Source organism: Rissa tridactyla, chromosome 7 (genome assembly GCF_028500815.1).
Source record: "Rissa tridactyla isolate bRisTri1 chromosome 7, bRisTri1.patW.cur.20221130, whole genome shotgun sequence".
NCBI classification, from domain to species: Eukaryota; Metazoa; Chordata; class Aves; order Charadriiformes; family Laridae; genus Rissa; species Rissa tridactyla.
In genome coordinates, this window is record NC_071472.1 from 12,028,061 (window position 1) to 12,048,702 (window position 20,642).

General features: G+C 42.4%; 1 protein-coding gene across 2 annotated transcripts in view; it reads right to left on the reverse strand.

Moving 5' to 3' along the window:
• Positions 1-20,642, reverse strand: part of KALRN (kalirin RhoGEF kinase) — a 525,892-nt gene that overhangs the window by 497,738 nt on the left and 7,512 nt on the right. The gene's annotated exons all lie outside the window — the stretch shown is intronic.

The following is a 20,642-nucleotide window of genomic DNA, read 5'->3' on the forward strand; positions in this document are numbered from 1 at the left end:
ATTTCAGCAAAATCAAACCACATCAGCGAAATATACAATTCCTTTTCAAGCAGGAAATCCAGTGAAATTAATTTCTCTTATCAGTTTTTATGTAAATCTGACAGCTCCGGATGTTGTGGGGTAAAGTGAGATCTCAAATGATCTTGAGTAAGATCAAGTTTGTGACCGCATGTTGTTTCCTTGCAACTCGTGAAAGAAGGCAAAACCACAGACAGGAGCAGTTCTTCAGCTCACGTAAACTGTCATAGGCTATTTTGTAGGAGGACAATTGTGAATCAGCTGCAATGGATAGAACTGGAGGAAAGATGGAGTAGATCTAGACTCACTGGAGCAGAAAACACCAAATAAAAACTCAAACATTTCAGCTGCCTTCCCAACATCACCAAACTCTTCATACCGCATCCTCGAGATTGGGAAGATTCAGGTCTGGAGGGCAGCTCAGTGCCAGCTGAGGCTGGTGCTGGTCCTAGATGAAGCCAAATCCTGTGGGCACATGCTGAGCCTTCACTTTCCTGGTGAAAGCCTTTGTGCTGAGGAGCTGTGACTCAGAACACCCAGCTTATTTCATGTGCAAGTTAACTGAGTCCATATGCACTAGGACGACACAGCAACAAGGGACACCGAGCCTGGAGACTTGGGTTTCAACCCAGATTACACCTTGAACTCACTGCATCACTGTAAATTAGATCCTTGCTTTTCCAGGATGTAACGCTCCCTCAGTCACAGGCAATGGAAACTCAGGGGGAGAAATAAAATAAAGTTAAATGAAAATAAAAAAAACAAGATCATGATCTCTGGTGCCTCCATTGCAGGATGCAAAAGCCACTTCTTTCACCAGGCTACCCACAAGGCCGCCACATAAAATCCCCCACTTCACATACAGATAAACAAAGCCCAGATGGCACTGGGGAGAGGCAGAGGGAAACCTCTCTGGATGTGCACGCTTTATAATTTGGGGAAAACTTACAGATACCAGGGCACAGAGCTTTGATACATCAGCAGACAGATGTGAATTTGAGCAAGTCTCCAATATTGCTGCTACACTACTGCTTTTAATCTCTGCTAGAACAGCCATGAAAGAAAGGATCAGGCGACTACAGGAAAGGGAATTTTTGGTAGTTGGAGCAGATCTGCCTGGCTCAGTAAATCACTGCTCTTTCTGTTCGTCTCTGATACAGAATGATCTAACCTTACTGAAGGCAGTGGTAAAGCTTTCATTGACTTCACTGGAAGGAGGATTACCGAAAACAGCCGCACTAGAGGTGTTAGGAACCCAGATTCTAACTAACATTCAAATAACCTACAAAGGCCTTGATTCTTGCTTCTTTAAAGGGTGTTAACCTTTACAACATTGACATTTTAGCCAGTTATGAACTCACCCCCATAAAGAGCAAACTAGGGCAGAAAAGGGTCTGAGACACCGTTTAATACTTGCCAGAGCTGCATTTGTCATTCTAAGCTCCTAATTGCACTGTTTAGAGAAAACATATTTTTCCTTCTTAAATTTTCTCTGCGCTAGGCTCTAGACCACCTGTCTGAGACATTAAGTGAATGGTTCTATCACAGCACCCGATCACCAAACTAAGCAGTAACAGCAACCATGGGCAGCAAAAGTCACAGAAAATTGACCTTTTGTTGCTACCACAGCCTTATTTGGTGTGGAAGCTCAAACACACCATTGTTAATGAATCAGACCAGAAGTATTTCTGTCTCTCGACTTGTTCAGAACAGACAAAACTATCTCTTCGTTTGTGCTGCGTGAGCATTCGGCACCACAGGCTGCTCTTCAAAAGTCCTGCCCCCACGGTGGGCATAGGGATACTCCAGCTAACCACCAGTATAAGTTATCCTGCATCTCACACTCTGAAAGCTACAGCCAACATCTTGGCTACTCTCCATTGGACACCTATTTCACATTCTTGAACAAGTGACTTCATTTACAGAAGCCAGAGAGCATTATGTTCTCACTCTTTTCCAAAATGCAGTCTCAACTCATATACAAGTTCAAAATGTACTGCTACGTCTGTTATTAGGAACTGCAATCTGAATCTTTTAGCCTAAGCATCCACAGGGCTCTGGTATCAAAACTCATTTTCACAATGATGGAGAAGAAGAGACCTTTATGTGTTGCTTACAAATTGCAGTATTTGGTGCTTATAGCAACTGGGTTACTTCAGGTAATAGGGCTGGTTTGGGGGTTTTGTTTGCTTGATTGTGGTTTTGTTTAATGAGCAGGTGATACATAGCATATTAGTTACTAAAGGCTCACAGCAATATAACAAATTTGGCAGCATACATACACTTCAGCAGCTTAGCGAATGAAGCAATGAGGTTTGATATTTTACTTAAAGGTGAGATGTCAACAATTCCTGTTGGTCTAAAGAAAAAAAGGATAGATAACCATAAACCGCTGCAATAGCTGAGGGAATACTCCAGAACCTTCAGAAAGCTAAGAACAAAATGTTTCACCCAAGGCACAATATGAATTGATGTCGATTCGCAACCAAAGGCACCAGAAGATGTTCAACATATTTTAATATCAGGTTTTAAACAACAGAGCTTGACAATTTCAGAGGTGAACAGAAAAACATCTCGGGCTTTTTCTTCCCCCCAATACCAGAATTTCCTCCTGAAGTACCAAAAATATACAAATAATAAAAAGAAGCAAATATTGCAGACATTCAGTTTCTGGTTCCTCTATGAGCACAGGCATCTAAGAAATCCATTCACTAAAAAAATGGCAGACAACGTCAAGATTTTCAAAGAAATCACAAAGGTTATACTTTTCCTTTTTGGGACATTTATCTTGGACAAAAATACAGTGGTCTCCTTTTCAGAGGGCTGAGTAACAGTATCAGAAAAGCACTAGTTACAATCTATACATAGAGAGGGTTTTCTGTTGGGATACAGAGAGATATGCAAGGCAAGGGGGCAGAAAAATACATTTGGCAGAGGTCCTACAGAATGTAGGAATACAACGTGCCACCCTAGCGCTGTGGTAAATGCAGAACTTCCACTAATGCCAAGGCACTCCAATGTGCACATGTTAAGTCATGTCCAGGGTAGATGAGGCTATAACTATTGCCAGCTCTTCTAAGCAATCCCAAAGAAATCATCCCTGCCTGAGGGATGCAGCACATTTTCTAATGCTTTAAGCCACAACGAGTTCACCCTTCTCTTTTTGGTCATGCCAGTGTGACAAGTTAAAAAAAAAAGGTACATCTGAATTTATTATTTTTTTTTTAATGCAAAACTAAAAATCCTAGGATGAGTAAGATTCATATTCCACATCTTCTGCAAGCCATGCAAATATACATATTACTGTTCTCCTACTCCAGACTGCTCCTTTTTCATAGTACGACATTCAGTATTTGTCTTAATTCTTTCCGTTCGCCCTCCCAGGTCAAGGCCAGTAATTGCCCATGCTTTTACGCTGTGCTATCCAGACCAGCCCTGCTGTGTGAATACTGAAACACGTGAAGAAGCACTGCGGAGCGTAACACAATCCACCCCACAGAAACAAAGAGGACGTGAAGACAAGTTAAAAAGCTGGAACTATCCAAATAGAAGCAAAGTTGAATGATACCCCAAACTAGGCACAGAGTAAATAAACCCAGCTTTCCTAGATTCATTTATTTTTCTAAAAAGCTAGACAATAAATTAGGCAAGAAAGTATGGCCATGATATAGGAAGAAAAAGAAAAGGAAAAAAAAGACATTTGCCAAGAAGTCTCTAGAAACTGATTTTCCAGTAAGGAAGTAATAAGTATTTGGAATCACCTGTAAGATTTTTAAAACAAATTCACTGTAACATCCAAGTGTCATATGGATTACATTTTTCAAAGGAAATACAATAAGTGGGAGAGGAAATTACATAATGAATGGATTTTTTCCTTTTAATTCTTCACATTTTACTTCAGAGACAAAAACTCACTCATATATACAGGAAAATATCCTTTTCCTCTTAGACATCCTAAATCACATTCAGTGGACAGATTATGGGCATACGGACCTACTGTGAAGGTACAGAAAAGGAGAAGGAAACTCTGACCTTTATTTCACTACTTGGTTTGCTTCAGACAAGAGCTTCTGACACAAAGAGTCACATATATGGCCTCAGAATGTAAATACTAACCAAAAACCACCACAAAAGATGCTGCAGCATGGGCAAGCTGTGGTTTCTAAACACTTTTTTTAGGAACTACCAGCTGGCCCCAGAAAATTTAAGAAGTTGGTAGCAACTACTCAAAATCCTGATTTAAAGCTTAATTTCCAGGTTTTTTTCCTAATTGTTTCATTTAAATGTGGCGTAGCACATCTTTCCATGTGATCAGCCACATGTAACAAACTCTCAGGGCGACTGGGCTCGGATGGCCTCCTGCAACAGGATCAGACCACCTGGAGACGTTTTCCAAGGCAGGATTTTGACAGCTGCTGGAAGGAAGGCAACAATTCACACGTGAAAACAATTTCAATAAAGTTACCATAACCCCATTGCACTTGAGTGCTGCTTGCGTTGTCCCAAGTGATGGTTAGGAAGCCATCCCCAGCATGCTGGAGGTTGTGCTTATCACTGCCTTGTACCTCATCTCCTTCCTCTGAGTCGCTTAGGTGAGCTTTAATTTTTTTTAATCATCCGTAATCAGTAGGGAAATTCCGAATTCACACCAATAGGAAAATCAGGCTCCATTGACTTGTTAAACATCCTTTATTTCTGCTCAAGTTTTGCACTCCATGACAAAATAAAATAAATAAAAAACAGCTTTATCTCACCTAAACTGCTATGAGACATCACAGAAAATCTGTCAGTCTCATAACCCAACACCGCATGTATCTGTCTTTCCTTGCCATAAATTTCTGCTCAAGCAGCAGGAATATGACAGCTGTACCATGCACCGGCATATTCACAATACTAAACCTCTCCAGAGTAGCTTGATGAAGGGATGAAAGCTCCATTCTCCTTAGTGAAACAAAGCAAGCAAGGGAGATAAATCCCAAACTGCCTTGGTGGGTAACAGCACTTTGCACGGTTTGGTGAATAAATACTGCAGGAGAGCAGGAGGGAGCAGAGTTTGCAAACTGAAGCCTCTGTTGTCCTTCTGGAACCGTGATACTTTATGACTTCCAAATAGCTAAAAAATTGACTGCAGCTACGTGGTAAATTGCTGCTTTCACCCCATACACACGCTATATATATTTATGCTATATTCTGCAATATTTGTCAATGGGAGCAGAGGATTTTCTTTTATTTCAAGACTTATTTTTGAAGAAAATAAGGGAGGGAGGGGAGAATTGCCATCTTGAAAGAATTACTTATCCTTAGGTCTACTAACTTCCAAGTATCCTACACAGATTGCTAGCAGCCCCAGGACCTCTTTGACCCACCAGATTCCCAAAATAAATTTTTATAAAAAGATGGAGGGAACTAACTATGTTTTGTTAGTGAGAATCTTGCTTTTCCTTCTACTTCTCATATATCGTCCTCCCATATTGTAATCATACAGGCAGTAGTTGGTCCAAATATCTTAAGGGCTTTCTGCAGTCTTTGAAACAGTCCCATATTCACTGGTGGCATAGGTCCCTGAAGCCCCCTTCCTCCTACGTTGTTAAATATCTAGTCTTCGTATGTGCTATTCAGAGAGCCAATTGCCTTTGCTGCTTAAATTGCTACACCTAATCCAGGATCTCTAAATTGCCCTTGTCTTTTAAAATATTTATTCTTACTAATGATGTAACCAAGGGCTTGTAAATTTAATAACACCCTGAGATGGCCCTACCATAAATAACTACACTAGAGAAAGTAATATCAAGTAGGAAAAACTGGAGGTCAATTGCATCAGGGAGACTATCTGCCCTCATCCTACAGAGAAGTGAATAAATAGTGATCTGGAACATCTTTGTGACAAGGAAAAGTTCTGAGCTCTTTTGAAGGCATTATAAACATCTTTCTACAAGGAGTCATGTCCACAGAGAAGAACTTTGCTTCTGAAGGTTTACATGAGCTTTGGATGCCCATACATGAAGTGTAAAAGCCAAGTGCATTCATAAGGTAAGGTATAGCTCAGCCAGTGCATCCACAAGGGAATCATGTAGAACTCCACTGGTTGTGTCCACACCAGTCCTCACAAGTTGGCTCAGGAGCAGACACAAGTATAACAGGCATAGTTCTGCCTGTCTGTTCTCTATGCAGGGGGTCCCCTGCAAGCTGCCTCGGGAAACTCCTGCAGGAAGCCCACCGACATCCTGTTGTGTGCTCCTCATAGCCCTTAATCCACATCTCTGTCACGCTGAAACCACACCAAAATGCCAGGGATACCCACGCACATCCATGCAATCCCATATGCTCCGAGATGTGGACCTTACCCCTAGTACTAAATCTGCAGATTCACTGAAATACAACATGGTAACTGGTTTCACTGGTTGGTGCTCCCATAAGGCAGAGGCGTACTCATCCCCAGGTAAAATTCTTCCTGCTGAATTATTCCAACCAACCAGAAGCATGTCAGGTGCTTCAGAGAAACACAGACATAACTTCAGCCCTGCCAGTGCTCAGAGACAAAAAATAAGACAAATCTGTATTAAAGTGCATCATTATTCAAGGAGTGGAGGCATTGACATGCAGACAAGATAGAGAGAGAAGGAAGATGCAACTCCATCAGAACGCCCATCAATCACTATGGCACGAACAGAGCCAACAGCTCCATTAACTCTGACACGTGCAGGTCACAAGCTTGCTTGCTTGTTTGGTTTTTACTATATTATCAGCCTCATTTTGAATGTAAATATTAAAGCATAGTAATTTACTGGTCACGCAAGCAGAACAGTTTTTTAGGAGATGCTTAACCAGCTAGTTGGAGGAGCAGGGATGAACAAAGAGTCTCCAGCAAAATTTTCCCTTCGCTATGAAATATGACTTTGACTCAGCAGAATAATCAGAAGAAAGTGCCCCTTGTTCTCAAAAAAACCTTAACTGTTTTTGTTGGAAAATGCAAACCTCTCATGAACTGACAATTTCTATTCTAACTTTCTAGGAAGTTTTCAAACAAAAATTTTCAGTTATTAGTGTTTTTGTCCAACATGTCAAATCACCCCTTTTTCTTTTTTCAGCTGAAGAGGTTTCTCCTGAAACTATCAATAAACTTGGACGTTTTTATTGTCACCACCAAAATTTTCAGGATGAGATGCTGTGGAGACCATTGCACTGCTGGGATGCAGAGAGAGCGTAAAAAAGGCATGAGAAATGGTAAGTGAAACAGCCTGAATACCATGAAATTGGACTGAAATTCTACAAATAAAATACAGTTGTTGCAGAAAAGTAGTGTTTAAGGTTGGAGGTAGCCAATTCTAGCTCACAGAGTCCAGGCCTCCAGGCAGGTATATGATTTGGAGACCAGACAGTGCTACAAATGTCAAGTATTCCCAGAAAATACAACCAAATCACAGCAAAAGCATCTGGGATGCAGCTTTTCCTGTGTTTTTGTGTCAATCAAGCTCGTTTCCAGAAATTCAGACAAATCATCATACACAGAGATTTCCAGAATGCTGAAGAGAGCCTGTAGGCTGCATATGGACTTGTCTCCGCATATAACACAGCAAGCAAGAGGACCTGGACTGGAAGGGCATGCTTGTAACACAGGAAAAATTGTAGATTTGCCAAATGCAACTAAGTGAGGCCAGACTCCGCTCTGGGACTGCTCAGTCCCACTGGTGTGTGAGCATTAGCGTGGGATTTTGCATCCCATCCCCACAGGTGTACCTGAGTCCAAAAGGCTGCACAGTCAGCCCTTTGTGTTGCACTCGTGGTTGTTGTCTTGTGCTACAACCCTGTAAGAGTTCGTGCACAAGGGAGCGTGTTTCAAGTATGAATCAATTTATTTCTCCCCATATGAATAATGCCTATTGACAAAATGACTGGGTTTAAACAACTACAACAAAATTAAAATCAACAAAAACTAGCCGATGGGCTGAGATGAAAGATATTGTATTTCTTCTGTGAAGGACAAGCATATAACGCATTCAGTGACCCAGAAAAACATACTGCAACATCTAGGTCTGTTCGTTACAAGTAAATGTCAAGAGAGCTGAAAGAAGGAGAGTTCAAGCCTTTGCCTCAGACAGCCAGAGGAAGCACCAAGTCGCACTGTGAATGCATTTGGAAATAAACACCAACAAGGGAAAGTCATTTCTCTTTGGTTGTCATCAGCTTCAGGGCTAGAAGACACAAAGCTGTCGCACACTATCACCAACACCCCAGCAACGTGCACCAAATGGGACTATTGAAGGCAAAGAGATTGGGCCCCAGCGTTTGGGGGGCACCCCATCCAATGGCCCGGTCATTTCCCCTCCCCACCATGCACCATAAACCGCACTGCAGCAGGGCTTCCTCCATTTATTTATATAGATACTCAATTCTCCTGAACAAGCCTATTGTTCCTCCACCAGAAACCAAAGGAGATCCCATGTAGGCAAGAACAATTTGCCCTAGTGAGGAGCCAGATAACAGCATCCAGTGTGTGCGCTATGGGAACAAGGAGACTGTATTTCCTGGGGAGGGGAGACAGGGTGAGAAGATGGTCTTTTATAGCTGAGGGTATCTTGGAAACGTCTGCTAGCACGTGACACAGAGTGGTGGCTTTTTGCGTGGACAGGTCACAGTGTGTGGACATGACCTGCATAACCACTGCCAACAGGTTCCCCGAGGGGAAAGAAGAAGCATCCATCCTTTCAGAAGGCCTAACTCTGCTCTCATGCACACTGATGTTAAACCAGAGTAATTGAGTCTCAGCACAGCAGAAATCAATGAGATCACTGTCAAGTCCAGTGTCAAACACACACACACACTTACAAACTTGCCCAAGATAGCATTACAGGGATTTTTATACTATCCTCTGTGAACTAATATCTTTAATGTTTCCATTCAGTTTTTGCAGAATGCCTTGCTATATTTATCTCTTATCAGCATGTTTAGAAGGTTGTGAAAACCCACAGAGTCAGGACTACATACATGTTAGTCATGTGCATAAACATCTGAAAATCACTGCCATTATTCAGGAAATATTGCCTGGGTAGCAGCTTCCTTACAGCCTATGAAAGCAAGAGCAGTTTAGAAGAACCTTGAAGTTGCTCTGAATTGCCTGTAAGGGAAAAAACAGCCACTACCAGACCCTTGGTCTGGAACATACAAGTATATTTCTGGCATCAGACTGCAAACTGATAGTCAGAGGCCAAACTTGGGAACCATCAGGTGTGTTTCTAGCCCTCAGTCTATTTCATTATTTGCTGTAAAACAAGAGTATTGTATAGGACGAAAGTCAGGGCAGCTTACTGAACTCACCCACAATTAGTGTTACTCAGCCTGTGGTCCAACTCATAGCTCAGCTGCAGCAGAGCTGGGTTACAGCCCCCTCCAATCTGTCGCTCTATCTGTACGCAGTCACTCCCTAACCCGGTTGTGTCAAAATGATCCAGGTTGGCTTACTATTTAAAAGCATGGAGGGTTTTCTTTAACCCAGATCATTTTGACTGATTTGGGTTAGAGAAGGGCTGCACATGCAGCTCCGCCTGCAGATACCGACCCCGCAGTAGTGGGGACAGTGCCCAGCCACTTTGAGCCTGGCTCGGGTTCAAAGCCTTTGAACCCAACTCAGCTGCAAGCCAAGCAGCACATCTGGACACAGCTGTAGATACTTTTCAGGCAAAAAAAGAAAGGCATACGAGGTTGCATTCAGTGTCACAGATGAACTATGGAGTGTAAAAAGTTAGAGTATGATTCACGGGAAACACCACTCAGCTTCAGATTCCATTATCACAATTAAAAAAAAATGCTGGTACTAATGGTCTTCATTTTTCAACTAAATTCTTCATTTTAGGGTAACTGGGATTGCTTGTTAATACTACCATAGCCACACACAGAAATAGGCATCTCAGTAGAGGGCATGGCTTCAATCACCTCTTGAACCGGAGCTAAGTGTGTATTTGTTTCAGCCAACCCAACTCCAGAAAGATGAATTTTAAAATGGAAGCACACTGGAAAAGCTGAGAAGCTTCTCTCCCATAAGCAAAACGCCATCTGTTACCTCTACAGTAGCAAAGCAGTTCAGCTTTTTCTCTCCCCCTACACTGGCCGCTGTCTTGCCCACAAGAGCCCTTGCTTGGCTTCCCAGGCATGGAAGAGCAGAGCTTGCCGAGAGCTCCATGCAAATATAATGTGCAACTCAGAGTGGGAGGGAGACAGTTTTGCGCCCTCCTTTTGTTCACCTGCAAGAGGCATCAGACCCATGTCCAGGATCACATTCGAGTCAGTGTCAAAAATAGCGAGACTCCAAGAATCTGTTCCCCAAATTTCTTACCTAGGCATTCCATCTCATATCATCTTCCAGCAGTCTCTGCTACCAGCCTCAAGTGAAAGCCAGATCATGTTCTCCTGCTGGCTAACATAGCTGTAAAATGGGAAATGATATTTTCTTGTTTCACAGAAGTTTGGTTAGATTGAACATATTTGGCTTTGCAAAACACATCAAGATCCTGGATCAAAGTTGTTCCTTAGGTGCAAAATACTAAATGACTGTCTTCACTTAAGAACACAGGATCTAGTAATCCAGAATTTGTTTGGGGATATTCTGAAGGATTAGATCTTTCAGATTCATTCAAAAAAAGGAGAAAAACTGGTTGCACATATGCTTCAGCATAAAAGTATTTATCTGACATCCAGCCAAAACCATTTTATCTCTGTAAGCAATCCTTAAACACTGCAGAATGCATTCACTGCTTTCATTACCAAATTACTTTTTAAGAGTTCAGCAGGTAATTGAAGTTCCAAACGTCTTAAACTGGTTTGGCAACACTGATATTTCTTAATGGACTTGCTATCCAAGAACTTTCGAGAGAAAAAAATCAGTTGGATACTAAATATATACCCTAAAATAAGATGGATTCAAATTACACTAAGAAGCTAGCTTTTAAAGAGAGAGACCATTTTAAATTAAGAGTAAAGCTCTGCTCAGAGGAGGTTCCATGATGTTGAAGCTTCAGCTCATATTCAAAATCACGAGGCAAAAAGTCCTGTGAATTTTTCAAAGACACTGTGTTGGCCTAAATCTGTTCCTATTGAACTGAAAGGCTGTTAATTTTGACAGAAAACTAATTAGGACAATGTTGTCCCATATACTTTGTACTATTAACATATGCTTGTTAAAAATGGAGGGCTCTAAAACCTTTTTCCTAGATAAAAACCATTTTGTTTATTACTTTTCCAATTCACTCAGCAGGAACAGTGAAACGAATGAGCCTAAATCTGTTCCACAGACCAAAGTCCTCTGCATTTAACCGGCGCTGCGGTACTCAAAGGCAGGGACAGGAGGGTGACGGGCAGCACGAAGCATGCAGGCTGGCCAGGCAGCCGCCAGCTCCCGAGGTCTAATGAGGACTCTTGCCCCAACTACATCAATAGCTTTTGGCAAATCATTTTCTGCCTCAGTTCCTCACATTTATAAAGTGGAGATGATGACAGTGTTCTGTGTTAATAACTATTATATGCACTGCTTTAAGTGTTATTATTTTATAGGGCTTTTCATCCACTGCCAATCACCCAATTCTCAGAGGGAAACTGAGGCACAGAGCAATGCTAATTGCTTAGTGTCATCCAGCGGGCCACAGCAGAATTAGAACCTGCATCTCCAGCATTTTACATTTTCCACTAAATTTATCTACCACCTTGGTACTACAAGATAAAAATTAGCTGTCTGTTTGTCCAGCACTGTTAGGGGATGGGATGCTTGCTTACTTCTGCTATCATTGCTATTTGCAGCCTATCTTGTTGTTGCTGTTGTTCCTGCAGAGAAAGCACAATATTAGATTTGTAAAATCACACTACATGGGAAGACACCATGATGGCAAACACAGGATTATGGCCTCACTACAGGCACCAGCAGCAGGGAAAGGCAGTGATGATGTGGGCTGCTCACGGTCTAACACAAAGAGCTTTAATGATGACAAGAAGAACACAGAACAAGACAACCAAGGGTTTTGCTTTTCACAGCACCAATCTTTTCTCTAGGATTACTCCAATGCAAAAAAAAAAAAAAAAAAAAAAAAATCTTTGTTCTGCGATGGATCAGTTTTCACAGCAAGGAGATAACTGATATTTAAGATGAACAAGAAAAGAATAACAGGGGAAATTTCTGGCCTGACATAGACCAGAAAAGATGAGATGCATAAAATTAAGAGCCCAGCAAAAGATGCTGTTCTAGGACATAAGATTCCTGTAATTTGGGTGGTTCCCACCCAAAAACGCACAACTGTTTCATCTTACAGGGATGCAACACTCATTCCTGTATCACTCCTTGCTGCTGAGGCATTTCTATTGCAACATTTCCACTTGTAAATGTAACCTGGGGACACCTACAACTTTTGGATGAAAGTTTCTGGTTGAACCTCGGCACACCAACACCAGCAGAGTAAGCCGTTAGAAATATCAACCGAGCAGTCAGATAAAGCATGCCAGGCTTTACCTAAGAGAGCCTCAGGAAAGTTATGGATGCAGAAGGTCAAGAGTTCCAATCAGAAAAGCTTGCAGTTCAGCTGCTGCACCCTAATTTAATCCTATATGAACACTACACACCAAAAAGCAGAAGAGGGCTGCGACATTGGGAACTCAGCTCCAGCCAGACCCAGGAAAAGCACCCATTGATTTGGAATGCTGGAGACAACTAGAGCCTGCCTTTCCCCTTCTTTGCATACAGCAGGTGGTCACTCACAAGCCTCTTACCAAGCAGTGGAAATAGGAAAACTCTGCCTGACCAACAGGTGGTATTTAACAGCTTATAAACTTCCTTAACAACACTAACATCATTTCACATTTTACAGCCCCTCTCGTGCTGCAGGACTGCAACACACTTTGCCATCTTAAACAATGAGTTGTGACATGCTGAACGCGTGTGCAGCTGGGCAGGAAAAGCTGAAGACACGAGGAGGTTTCCTTCAGGCGCACAGGCTGGGGCGTGACGCAGGGGAAGCCCGTGTCTTCCCGGACAGCTTCAGTAGCAGCCGGGAAGGATGGGGTGCCTGGACATGGTGTCTGCATGTGCTGTTCCTGACACAGAGCTGCCAGAGGCTGTGTTTGTTTTACCTTACCTAAAACAAGAGAGATTATGCAAAGACAGTGGAGGCGCTAAGAATAACAGGATCTTCACCCTGAAGCCCTATGAAAGAGTCACAGACACAAATTACCTCTCAACACTAAAATGCAGCAATCGATACAGTCAAATTCAGCAACTATTCATGCACACCAGCATTGCAAAGCATAACCTCAGAGTAGAACTGTAGAAAAGCAAGAGAAGAATATAGCTATCCTAAGAGGAATCTGGCCAGGATATTAGGAATGCAGCCTTCCTTTACAGAAATTGCTCAGGGGGGTTCCTTAGTTGCACCAACAGCTTCAAAACTATAACCTCAAGTCTTAAGTTCAAAAAAAGTGCAGTTTTAATATCTAAGTGCCTCTTAGAGGTTCAAATAGATGGGTGCCAACAACAGAGCCATCAGCACCTACTCAACCACAGAGGCTTTCTATCTAAAAATCCCATTTAACAACAGAGTCCCAGCAGGACTACAGTATGATAGACACCTCCACAAGTCCTAAACTTCCAAACGAACACGTTCTTTTACTTAACCGTGTGTAAAAGTGTGACACTGAAACAGACAGCTTTCTTGAGCATCAATACCTAATTGAAAGCAATCCATTACAGCTTTACCATTTATTTCTGGATTGATAATAAACTTAAGTTCCTTCAGCACAATAGAAATATTGTGTAGAACTGCACAACAGAAATATTGAGACAGTTGCAAGAGACTGAATACAAGATTTATATTCACTCCTACATGCTGAAAGCCTCCTATAAAGACGCACAAACCCAGACCAGTGCCCGTCAAAGTCCCACTGTAAAGCTCCTGCACCACTGATGTTAAGAGGACCTGTGCAAGGATGTGTTCAGATGAGGCATCAGAGACTGATGCTGCAACAGCCCGTGGCTTTCCGGATCAAGGCTGTTCAAGTTTCATTTACTGTAGCTGAGAGGTGTGGGTGTTTAACTCTGCTGTTTTAAGGTCTTACATAGTACCCATATCTGTAACTCTTAGCAAGGTTAAGGCTGAAACTTACGTGAACTCCTGCACAAGATCTTTGGTCATGGAGGATTTTTAAATCATTTCTTGCAATATAGTTAAAATAAAAAAATGTAACAGTATTTCATAGAAGATGACAGTCCAACCCCAGACTCCCACCGCTTGAAGGGAAACAGGACTGCAATACGACAAGTATAGTTTTACTTTCCCCAGCAAAAGATCTGCAACTCTCCACTATCAACACACAGGACAAGCAGGATTGAGGATGGAGAGAATAATTTGTTGCTATATGATACAGAAACCATTCTATGATTCCATAGGATTTGCAATGGCAAAACAGCAAACAGTGACACTTCTGTGGGTTCAGGCTGTGGCAGCACAACACGTGGGTACCCAAGACCAGTTCAAATCAGGTCATAAAATCCAATTCATCAAAATAACCTTTCAAAAATAGATTGCTACAGTTGGCTTCCTCTGAAACCTAACTGCTTCAGGCTTCTGCCCGAGCCACTGTTTGCAGAGTGTCTGCACACCAAAAGGAAAAGTAATGACTAGGGTGGTTTTAATTCAGTTCCTGGAACAGAAAGGGGAAATACATACAAAGATTGGAAGAGCAAAAAGGGAGCCAGGAGAGGAGATCCCTTAAGAAGTCATTAGCTGCAGCTAGCTACGTTAGATGAAAAATAAAAGAAACAATGGAGCTTAGTCCCGCTTTGTTCACCTGTGCACTTTGCATGTCTGCTAGTTAGGCACCCCAAGTCTGCCTTCCGGGCTATCCTATTAGTTGCAAGATTTTTCAGTTTAATCTGTATAAAGTTTATCTTGTCCATTTGACATTCAGCTACTCTGTGTGGAAACAGAGGTCACTGCACACCGCAGGAGCAGGACAAGAGCAAAAGGAGTGACAGGCTCCTCCCATAGCACCCTCTCGTTCAGTTCAATGGAACAGAGGCCCATTTGGACTAGGGACATCTAGAAAATGGAGCCAGGGAGCAGATTTGCTCCTTCTTAAGTCTTCCAGGTATACATGACCCAAAGGAAGCCTTTACTGGGGAACTGCAGCCAGCAGGGCTGTGCTCTGGACTGGGGAGTGATGGAGGGGCAGCAGCATTTAGAGGGGGAGAAAGCTCCCTCACCAATCTCTGCGGTCCACAGACTGGTGACCACTGCCTGTGCTATATCTCCCACAGCTTCTGTCTCTAAAGAAAAAATATGCAAAGATAACTTCCAAAGAGGAATCTTTCTTTTGTCTACATATTCCCATAGGAAGATGCAACATGACTTTCTGTTTCTTGTCAGTATGAAAATTACTCTTTGGAGTAGCACTTAATTACAACTCTTTGCAGTTCTCTCACTTGTTACATGGGGAACGTTACTGGTAAATACAGGTGGTATGTGCAATCAATTCAGCGTTCTTCAGAAGGCCATGGGTATTTATTCTACCCTGGACAATGCCACATTAAGTGAATGGCCCCATTTGGAATAGCGACACACAGGTTTTACGTTTGCTAGATATATTCCAAGAGGAAAAAGTATGAGGAAAAATGAGACCAAGAAAAGGAAATCATATACTATAGTTATAGTTCCATTAAACTCTGCTGTATGGAACCAGTCACGAAGTACCTTCCAATGCTCCGAGTAACTAACGCGCCCACGGGAGACATCCACAGGATAAGCTTTGTGGCAGAGTGGTTGGCTCTGCAGCAAGAGGGAATCTGACACTTGTAAAAGATGACAAAAGCAGGATCAGAGCTGTAAATGGCTCCTGACAGCATTCTCTTCATGAAGCAATCTCTGTGAAATATGGAATATATTAGCAAACCTGGGCTAGAAAGCAAAGTGATTTTAGGTAGGTGGAACTTTTTAATAGCATGTCATTAAATCCCTCTTACATTTAGCATTTAATAGATGTAACTTTCACAGCAATACACTCATTACAAAAAAGGCACGGGGGACCCTACCAAATAGTGAGCAGAATGGACCCAGAGCACAAGTGCCTCGTTTTGTCAGCATTCAGGTACCACGGTGATGAATAAAATCATCTGGATATCTTAACACATTAAATTAGAAATATCCTTATTCTGCTACTAGTCCTCTTTGGCCCCATCCCCACACAAGTCTGTCAGCTGAATACAGCCCAAAATTTCTGCCTGTGTAAATTACTGTAGCTCCTCTGCTGCCACTGGCATCAGGCCATTTTTTACACCAGATGTGGCTCTGACCTATGTATGTTCAAAAATAGGGTCAGTGTAATAAAAACCTTAAGACTGTTTGACTGGTTGGTGTGGACATAAGCAAGGTGTGTTAATCCCATTTCCGGGACGAAGGCCAAGATGTACAACCTGTCTGAAGTAGGTCACCTGCATCCATATATAGGCACCCATATCAAGTCCTTTAAGAAGAGCCAAGTGTTTGCACATCTCTCTGATTTCACCTGTCACTTCAGCCGTGACTTTTGACAATCCTACTGTTACAAAGGGATTGGCGTGCTTTTCCTGGCCCATGCCCTGCCAACAGAAGATAAAGCCATGCAGCACTTTGTGAGGGTTTGCGCCGCACTAGGATGTGGGTTTTTCAAGAACACGTGCATAGAATTCATACAGCCTCAAGAAAACCACTTACTACAGCTTTGTCCCTGATTATCCCCTTTTTATAGATGGGTTTGATGAGACTTCCCTATTCTACTCAAAGACTGACTATTTAAGTGTTCTGAAATGCTATATTAATTCTGTGTATTATTTCTAATTACTATTATCTCCATTACTACTGCACAGCAAGGGGAGCTGAGGATGGCTGAGCCAAGCAAAGCAATTACTGTTCATCCTGCACGTCTCGAGCACTGCTCGACTTCTGAGGTGGATGCTGTAGAAACCTCTCCTTTGACTACCCAAGTAAGAACGTACCAGCCATTGGTTTTGAACTATTGCATACAAGCATCATAAGGCACCCAGGCACAAACATCACAACAGAGCTGAAGCTGGATCAAGCACTGAAATCAATCCCAATCCCAACAGCCAGATCCAAGCTGCCAGTTACACCTTACTGCACAACTCAATGATGAAGACAGGCAGTGCCTTTTTTTTTTGGGGGGGGAACACTTTTCCATGATAAGGGCTTACATGCTGACAAGTGTCATTTTTACAAACTCCCATTACTACACAGATCAGTTTTAACTGAATCAGATCTGAACTCATCTAACCAACAGGGTTTTCCCTCTGTTCAGTTTTAGCACCAGAGGTGTTTTAAACTGAACTACTGTTAACAACCTTCTCCTGCCTCAAATAGTTCAAGACCATCTCATTAGGAATTTGATAAATAACCTGAAGCAGCAGACAGATGACAGACTAACAGGAATCTGTAATAGATAGCTGACCTATTTAACACGCCAGCTAACTTTCGAGCAGGACTGAGTTGAATAGGAGCAAGCTGTTAACAGGAGATTCGCACACCGTAGATCTAAGTCCTCAAAGCTCGCAAGATCATTACTATTTACCTGGTAGGCTTGACTTGCTCCTTCGGACTAAATTTATCTGAATGCTTCAGACTGACTCTATTAGCATCACTCCTGAACTCTCTGCCTCAGCACAGAAAAGCAGAGCAGGAAAGCTAAATGGCTGCGAACACAGTGGCAGTCAGATCCAAGGAGGCTGGCTCTTCATGACATATTTCTGTGAATAAGAGGCATTAAACGAAGCAGAACACCCAAGGATTTTGGGTCTGTGTCTTGGTTTCATAGGGAAATGCCTTCTCTCCGCAGCTTCAAAGCAAGACAGACGTTTGGTGCAGTCACCATTACAGACTGCAGCGTGATAACAATGGTCTTCGATGGTGAGGGGCATGTCCTAGAAGAGAAAACCTTGCTATTTTTCCTGTGCTTTGCATCCTATGGGTGCCTTCCCCATTCTGAGCATGGTACATGTATAGGCTTTGCCTGTTCCCTACTTTCACGATGTACCCAGCCAAAGTCTACCAATTTTTTTCTCTAATGTGTGAGAAAATATACCTTTGGCTTTCCATCTTAAAAGCTACAACCCCAATCAAACCTCTTATTGTCTCATTTCTGTGATTTCCTTTGGCTTCTGACCTTCTCTACACTGACATCATCTGTTTCCCTTTCACGAAGGATGCAGGCTGCGATCCCGTTCTCAGCCAAACGCCCTCCAGCTCTGAAGCGCTCTGCTAGATAACTTTGTTGCATTCTTCCATGGGTTTTTAGGTTTCCCTACTGTTTTCTCATTTCTTTCCTGTTTTTCTGCTTGTACCTTATTCTCTGCTCCACACTGAATAACTCCTCTGGCTGGTCCTTCAGACATCTTTAAAAGCAAAAAAGACAAGTGTTCAGTTAAATGAATTCACAATCCACTTGACAGCTTTTATCGTAAGAACTTGGTGGCAGAGATCATCTTTTTGTTTAGTGTTCACGCCGCACCTGCTTCAGAAGGAACTAATCAGTGGCTGAGACAATAGTACCAATAATAAACTCTGGTAGAGAGCATCGTAACATAATGACAATATCGTGGGTCCTATAAGAGGATAGCCCTATTGGAAGTTTTATTGCATTCGCTCACAATCCTTCAAATGGTCTCCTGCACCTACAGCTTCAAAAGCTACACAGACTGACAGGTACAGCATTTGAAGCGTCTGCTGAAAGCAAAGGCAACCCGCTGAAACTTTTCATCTGGAGTTTCCACTAAACTTGTCCCGTGGGAAAAGACAGTAGTAAACAGTGGAAGAGAAACACAGTCCAGACATTTCCACAGAAAGTAAATCTGCTTCCACAGAGTACTGCATATTTCTTGCTAGCTATTATTTTTAACCTCTTGCAGATTTATTTTTACTACAATTTAAACGTATCTGTTATATGCCATAACATTATTATTATAAGAGACACTAAAATAGCAAAGTATTCTAGGCACTTGATACCATTTTACAAAACAGGGAATTAAAGCCAGCGATGACTGCAGATCACTGCAGCAGCAACCGATGCACATGACCCCCCTTTCAGCCTTACTTCTTATACCTCCTCTGTCGACGGAGGGAAGATGAAAAAAAATTGTGGAATTACTCCCAAAATTGTGGTATGCTTTCTCTTTATGTTTAACTGGGGGGACAGGGCAAAAAAGGAATTAAAATGGATCTAATGGGATGGACTTCTGTCTGCTGCTACTGGGCTGCGGGCACAGCCTTGGGCTCACAGCCACTGAAGCCACCAGCTAAGCCTACGCATCCCATACCAAAAACTACATGGGATCGACATGCACCTCAGAATAGTTAGGTTCAGAAGAGACCTCTAAAGGTTATCTAGTCAGACTCCCCTGCAACGAGCAGGGATCTTTTCAACTAAATCAGGTTGCTCAGAGGCCTGTCCAACCTGGTCTTCAATGTTTCCAGGGATGGGGCATCTACCACCTCTCTGGGCAACCTGTGCCAGTGTTTCACTACCCTTACAGTAAAAAAATTTCTTCCTTATCTCTAGTCTGAATCTACTGTCTTTTAGTTTAAAGCCACTACCCCTTGTTCTATCGCTACAGGCCCAACTAAAAAGTCTCTCCCCACCTTTTTTATAAGCCCCCTTTAGGTATTGAAAGGCTGCAATAAGGTCTCCTCAGAGCCTTCTCTTCTCCAGGCTGAACAACACCAACTATCTCAGCCTGTCCTCATAGGAGAGGACATGTTTCATCCCTCTGAACATTTTTTTGTCCTAACCTTGAGGCTTTCATTCCATTTTTCACTAAGCTGTTTTAAGCAAACAAAAGTTTGTTTCCACAAGGGCCTCAGGTTTTGGCTTCATAGTGTATACTCTATTAAGTCTAATAAAATACAGCTAAATAAATAAATTTTGTCTTTGTTAATCATAGCTTTTTGGTGCTCCAATACTGATGGACATGGACATCTATTCATATCACGAATGGTAGAGCGTAACTTTTCACTCCTGAAAAACATTACTGCAATGCTCTTTGTTTTCAGCTTGGATACTGTTTGGCACAACAGTTTGACATTCACTTACAAGACTGGTGAAAAATATGCACTGCTAATTTTCTTAAGTGCCATGCCAGCGTCTCTGGGGACCATGTGTTTCCCTGCCCTCCCATACAGTAATATGATTTGCTCCCAGTTAATAAAATGGACTTCACATCAGCTAAGGAAAGACTTTAGTTAGGACATCCCCCTTCTTCATTCTTGAATAATATATTCATGGCAAAGAGCTAAAGTTGATAACATCTTTAAAATACATATTATTTTCCCTAATGTGAGGGATACAAGCCGATAATCCCGGCAGATCTCCTTTTTCTCCCCCATTGGCCCCGTGGTTTATCATGTCCAATTAGCCATCTGCCATGCCTGCACTGCCATACAAAGGGAGCCCGCTCTCCTCCACCGAAGCCCATCAGCAGGGCTATTGTCCCAGCTGACAAACAAGAATCAGACACTATTGTTTCCAGCTGATGATGCTGCTCCCAATGTAGGCTGCCAGTTGCCATTAAAACAGCAGGAGTGCCAGGGTACACTCCAGGAGTCAGGAAC